Source organism: Lactuca saligna, chromosome 5 (assembly GCF_052625555.1).
Source record: "Lactuca saligna cultivar CGN05327 chromosome 5, ASM5262555v1, whole genome shotgun sequence".
NCBI lineage: Eukaryota > Viridiplantae > Streptophyta > Magnoliopsida > Asterales > Asteraceae > Lactuca > Lactuca saligna.
The window spans coordinates 178,183,153-178,190,113 of record NC_136421.1 but is presented as its reverse complement, the minus strand read 5'-3'; the positions used below and the strand labels follow the sequence as shown (position 1 = coordinate 178,190,113).

Below are 6,961 nucleotides of genomic sequence, written 5' to 3'. Positions count from 1 at the left end.
TTAATGCATCAAATAATTGTTTCTTATCACGATGTATCTATGCATCGGTTTTCAAAGTAACGTGTTTTTGAAACATATTTAATATGAAATTGAAAGGTAACTTCTCCGCATCCTAAACACGTTTCATGGAACATTCAACATTAATTAGCTACAAAATTCAAAATCAGATTAAGAATGAAAAAATAACGAAGTTTGTGTGATTATCCGATTTAGTCACTAATGTTGTTCTCTCTCTCTCTCTCTCTCTCTTTTTTTTTTTTTTTTTTTTTGGTGTAATAAGTCATAAAACTCTCAATTTAAGTACCAAAAAAGCCATTTTGAAAGGGAGAAAGATATTGCCGGTAGAGGTGACACACCACACCATGTGGTACTTTGATCAACGAACCTTATCATGTGGCGTTAACATGATGTCCATATGTATTTTTTTAAATTATATAACGTAATTCATCTACCACTACCACCACCAACCACTTTCGTCTTCCACCACGAAACATCACCGGTGTCCACCACCACCAACCACCGTCGTCCACCACCACCATTAACCACCTCCATGCTAAAACAAAAAAACACAACTTTGGTGGTGTAACATGTGGTTCATTGTTGCCTATAGAGAATTTATGGTGGAGTGGAGTATTACCTCAATAGCACAAAAAAAAAACAACAAAAACAATATATATATATATATATATATATATATATATATATATATATATATATATATATATATATATATATATATATATATATATATAAAACTGCAATTAACGCTTATGAAATCATCATCACAATATGAGTCTAACCATAATTGTAAGTAAAAAAAATTATCTCCACCTTACTACCTGCAACTTAAAATAACAAGGTTAAACGTAGAAATTAATAACAACCACTATAATAGTCCACCACCATTAAATATAGAGACTCATCCCTTCAAGAGAAACACAAATTGATTAGTTTCATGAACTTCACAATCATAAGAATTGAATCTCTCTAAGGAACAATAATAAGAATTGAATCTCTCTAAAGAACTTATATCCAGATTGACATTAATGAAGAAGTTTGGGTAGTACCATCCCTCTCAAACATGGCAAAAGATTTTCTGCACCATGTAATCGAACCAAAAACTCCAAAAAAAATGAGAATCAAACCACAAACTCAAAATCCAATTTAACTCACGTGAGAATCAAATACAAACCTGCAAGAAAAATCTTTTTACGGATCTAGAATCAAGAATCATCGATGAAGAATGGGCTTTTCATATTTTTCGTCATCCATGATTACAAAAAACTCATTGCCGACGAAGATGGAGCTTTATGGACTATCTTTGAAATGTTATTTTCGGTACACCTAGAGGGAGGAAAGATGTATTTGTCACTACCTGATATATGTTGTCGTAGGGGAAGATTATCGTTTCAAGTGAGAGAAGGAGAATGAACTCAATGATTTTTTATTTTTCATTTTTCATTTTTCTAAGGTACAAATATTAGGTGTCATTGTGTGTCCACCTCATTTGTTCAACAAACCTAATAACCGGTTAGTAAATTGGTTTTTTCTTTATTTAACTGACAAAACGTAACTTTAATGATTTATTATGCCAAAAAAAACTTTAGTGAGTAAATTGGATAAACGCACAAACTTCATTGTGTTATAGTTGTGTTATAGTGTCATTTTCCCATTTAGAAGTTCATAATCATTTAATTAAAGTCATCTTTTTTTCTTTTAATACTGATAATATTTTTAGAATATTTGTACTTAGTAAAATAAGCTTAGAAAGAACATTTGTCAAGTATAAGGGACTTAATGTAGGCTTTCATAGTTGAAGGGGCTTGTAGGCCTTAGGAAAAAAAACCCCAATTTATATAAAGGAAACCCTAGTTGATTTCCTCCTCCTTTACCCCTCAAACTCGTTGCCTGCACCCCTCCCTCTTTTCTTCGGTTGACGAGCGCAAAGAGGAATTCTCATATTTCTTATTTTTGAAGACGTAGCTTTAGTGTTCGTACGATCCTTGGAGATTGAATCGTTATATCATCATGATATTTGGATTAACGATTCCTAAGACATATTAAGGTCGAGATATAGGTGATCAAAGTTAATGAAAATTCTAGGGAAAAAGAAAAGTTGTTTTTGGTGCACGTTTACAAATAAATCATTCGATCGATCTCATCAACCATAGATAAGTTTTCTTCCTATTTAAGTGTATTTCATAAGTAACGATCATGAGTATTCATATGGGGATGAAGCCTAGCCAAGGGGTTGGGAGTTGGATTGAAAACTCTAACACGTGGGTAAGGTAATCATGTAATATGGCTCTATTTCATAAAAATCATAATAAATAATAGAAAAATCGGATGATGGCAAGGTTATGCTTTGAAATCCATTTGGAAGTGTTTATAATTGTATGTTTCGTTCAGGACCGGTCCATAGGTTTTCCATGCCCTGGGCAAAAAAAAAAAATAATACCCCTTTTTTTGTACCGTAAAATACACAGTAGACTTAACTCATATACATCATATACTTATAAAAATCATGTATATACATACTAAAGCTTGCAAACATTATCTAAACAATGTCTCTATACCGTCTTTGTAGCAAAAAATCAATTAGAACAACAAAACCACATTGTATGCAAGAAGTAGAAAAATTCACAAAAATGCGTATTTGACTGTTTTTACTTATCATAAAAGATCATGAGTTTCAGGCATGTACCATAAACAATATATCTAGAAAGATTCATAATTTTACAGAATGTACAAAGTAGTCGAACTCTCATATGTATGTATGAACTTCTTAATACCCCATAAGATCTATCTCATATTCTCTTTCACAACCTGCCAATTACAAAAGGAAGACATTAAAACAACTGAATATCCAAAAAATCAAGGTAGGATGTTCTCTTTCTAGCCATATATTGGGTAAAAATCAATGGTAATCAAAGAACCAAAAGTCAATATCTCAACTTTTTCATTGATACATTTGGTAAAAATCAATAGTAATCAATGATTTAGAGAGTAATAACATAATTCTTCTAGAAACAACAGGACAACAGTCAACAGAAAAACAAAGCACATGCATCAGGCCAAAAAACCATGTAGAACTTCAAAATAGCTGTAGACTCGTAATTAAGGATGTTTTTACATAAATTTGAGCTTTAATTTCTATATGTTGTTACAGAATAACAGAACCAACATGTAGTACACAAAGTTATAAATTACAAAAAGAAATTTTGATTACACTCCATGATAATTACAAAAAAAAAACATTTGATTACAATAATTTACTCATTGAACTTGACAATAATAGAATCCCAAATTGCAAAACCATTTTAAAGAAATAACTAAAATTGATTACACTCCATAGAACTCACATAACTAAAAACCAAATAGTAACTTACAACAATCAGAAACTACCTCTATTAACAAGATTAATGGAGAGAATACAAGAACAAATATAATCAGATTTGTAAGAAAAAAAAAGACAAAAATATAGACTGCGTACCAGAATCGAGAGAGCATAACTAATACTGTGAGAGAAGATCGGAAGCTGTCGATTTGCGATTTATAATGCCAAAAGACAGCTCCGAAGTCGCAGCGCTCTAGTGAATCTCCAACTATGTGGATTGGTTAAGGGCGTGAAAAACTAATTGACATGTCTCCTCGTCTTCTGTTCTACCGTAGGCGCGGATTCCTCCTATTTTTTTGGTTGGCGCCTTCAACTCGAGCTCCCCTGTGAATTACGATACCAGATCCACAAAATTAGAAGAACGGGCTGAATTTTTAATATACACCCACAATAACTGGGCTTAGAATTATGCCCCCGAAAAATTGATGCCCAGGGCTGCCGCCCAAGCCGCCCATGCATTGGGCCGGCCCTGGTTTCGTTATATGTGGTTGAATGTATAGTTTTTTGATATCACTAAACTTTACTTAACCCTTAATGTTTAAATTTATAGGGTCCTCAAGGGTAGACAAAAGGAAGAACTCGACTTCACTGTAGAGGCATCCGTATTAACATTTTAGTATTTAAGTTTTAACAAGAAAATACTTTTGCTACTTTATTTATTTCATTTATGTTTAATTAGTGTTGATTAAGAAAATCACTACCTTTGCTTTTACGAACGAGTTGGCAAGTTTTTTTGGAGTTTATAACTAGAATTTCCCTATTTACAAAATTTAGATGTTATAAGTTGGTATGATAACGTAGGTTTAAAGGATTCAGACATACATTTTCTTATTGTTTGAACATAAACCATGGTTCTACAAGTCTTTTGAAGCAATTTTTGAAATATTTTTGTCTACAAATGTATTTCAGTTAAGTTGAGTCAGGGACTATGAAGAGGGCTTCTTTGCATGCTCTTGTTTGATTACTTGTTGGGGATATGAAACATGGTCCAAATACCTGATTAAAGTGAAAAAGAGAGAAATGTAAGACGAATAGTCAGCTGGAGGTCAAAGAGGTGATCCATAATACTTATTTGTATGATATTACATGTTAGAAAATTTTAATTTATATGTATTTGGTTATTGTACATGCGTTCTAGAACCGACTGAAAGTGGATAAATGTTGGGTATAACATGCTATGTACTTGAATGTTTTATGATGAGATAGGATACCTATTGGAACAGTAGCATGCCTATAGCCAAGAGTAACTTCTTGTAGTGAAATCTAGATATGTAATGATTGATGTAGGCAAATTACAAAATGAATTCTTTTTAAGTCTAAAGCTATGCATCATTAACATTACATAGGCGTAGAATCTTTGACTTAGACTTACTAAATGTTGTAGTTTCATTGTTGCCTTAGGGTAGAGCTAATTATTTAAATGCCAATCTGATTCGGTATTATGTATAGTTACACGTCTGTAATGCCTTTTTTCCATGATTGAAACACACAATTTGTATAAAATATAGCATGTTCGTAGACAGCATAAGAATACCACCAGTACATAATATGTTATTGTTATATATAACATCGATAGTTAACCTAATTAATCAAATGGATCTGGGGACATAGTGGTTAATCTGGATCAAATATCTATAGGTTTTTACATATTGGAAGTCGTTTGAATCATGAAAGAATCTTATGAATATGATCAATGCATTTTAAGATATTAGTATGATAAATGCGTAAAATAATTTAACACGTACATTAGTGATTATAAAAAATAATGCATTACTTTAGAAAGATGGCCATTACTAGAAGCCAAAAAGAAGGACCCAAGGGACCCAATTTTTGGGGTCTAAACACATCGGAGGTTTGGGAGAATCTACATGAGATACTCATTGGCTTGTTTCACCATATTAAGGTGGAATTAGGCTAGGTGGTAGATGTGAAGATTGTGCTAGTAGTTCAAGGAAGCGAGAGCTCAAGTCAGGGACAACCCAAAAGATATACCTACACAAACATCTTAACATGTTATTCATCTTTGTTCAGGGGTAAGAAGGACCAATTTTTTAATACTCGTTCGATAGCTGAAGTAGAGGGTGCTTTCAGCACCAATTTATCTCAATTGAGGAAAATGTGAGGTATGCCATGAACTTTCTTCGTGGTTATGCAAAATGATTAGTGGAGTGAGGTCGAGGTGATGAACTTAGGATATATTCAAGGAAATATTAAAGACGAAGTTTATGTTATAAATAGAAGTAGAGAGGACTACTAAGGAGTTATTGTGCACGAAGCAGATCAATGAGTCAGTAAATGAAACTACTACCAAAGTTTTAGAAGGTCATTGTCTTGTCTAGTTTATGTCACTACTGAGAAGATGAAAATAGTAGAGTACATGATATGGGGAAATTCTTGGTAATGGTAATATCATCTAAAGCATAAGATGTCTAGTGGTATGTATATAACTCTAGATGTAGAAGCTAAGAGTAGTGGATTCTACTTAAATGGAAGTTGATGTGTTAAGTTTGGAAGTGATCCTCCCCATTTAGATATGTTAAGAGTACGTCAAAGATAATGAAAGATATATGTATATATTGTTGGAGGAATTTTGTGGCAGTTCAAGCATAGATAGATAGGTGAACCCTATTGGTAACATAATGGAATAAGGGTATAATATATATATATATATATATATATATATATATATATATATATATATATATATATATATATATATATATATATATATATATATATATATATATATATATATATCGATGAATTTTTTCAAAGTACTACAAGATGAATGGTGTGTTTCTGAGGTAACTAGGGTAGATTTTTCTAAGTTTTGATGAATATAAATCCTTTTTAGGATAACCCAATTCTATGTGTTGGTTACAAACCCCTGGCTCAAATCCAAGTGGGGGAGAAGCTCTTACGCTAGGGATATATCACTTGTTAGATAGCAAGTACTAGTTTAATAGATATTATATAACGGTTCTGATTAGGTTACTGAGAATGTTTGATAATATTTTAGAAATACTAAGGTTAAACTTATAAATAGTCCTTGATGTGAACTAAGTTGCGAGTTTATAGCTCGTTCAATCAATATAGTGAGTTATGAGTGTTGGAAGTATGCCATATGTTTATATAACAAGGAATGTTGTATAAGAGTTAGAACATAGATGAAATAAGGAGCATGATCCTTACTTCATAATAGGCAATAAATAGCAGTGATTTGGTTTAGATACAACTGTGTGTTGGGCATTATGCAAATAGTTAGATTCCAACTAGAGTAATTTTGAGATATGATTTTAAATGACTTGAGGATCCCATGTATTCAAAAGGACCAGCTACAGTATAATAGGGGTCTATCTTGGAAATAGATAACTAAAAGTTTTAGAAAGTGTATTACCTACATAAAGGTCAATGACTAACAACTAGGATGGCTGGAGAAAATAGTAAACTTTAGGAATTTTGATATGATTATATGGTTTCAGGAAGATATCCTAAAAACCTAATGTATTATACGATGAAGTGGGCAGGTCGTTCAGGAGTATCATTCCATTGTGATCAAAGTTG

At 32.2% G+C, this 6,961-nt stretch overlaps 1 long non-coding RNA gene across 1 annotated transcript; it reads right to left on the bottom strand.

The window, feature by feature from the left end:
* Nucleotides 1-873: 873 nt before the first annotated feature.
* On the bottom strand, nucleotides 874-1,428 carry LOC144997741 (uncharacterized). The gene is made up of 2 exons (XR_013659924.1): nucleotides 1,193-1,428; nucleotides 874-1,096 (listed from the first exon to the last, which is right to left on the bottom strand). It is a non-coding gene; the product is annotated as an uncharacterized LOC144997741 (long non-coding RNA).
* Between the last annotated feature and the right edge of the window lie 5,533 nt (nucleotides 1,429-6,961).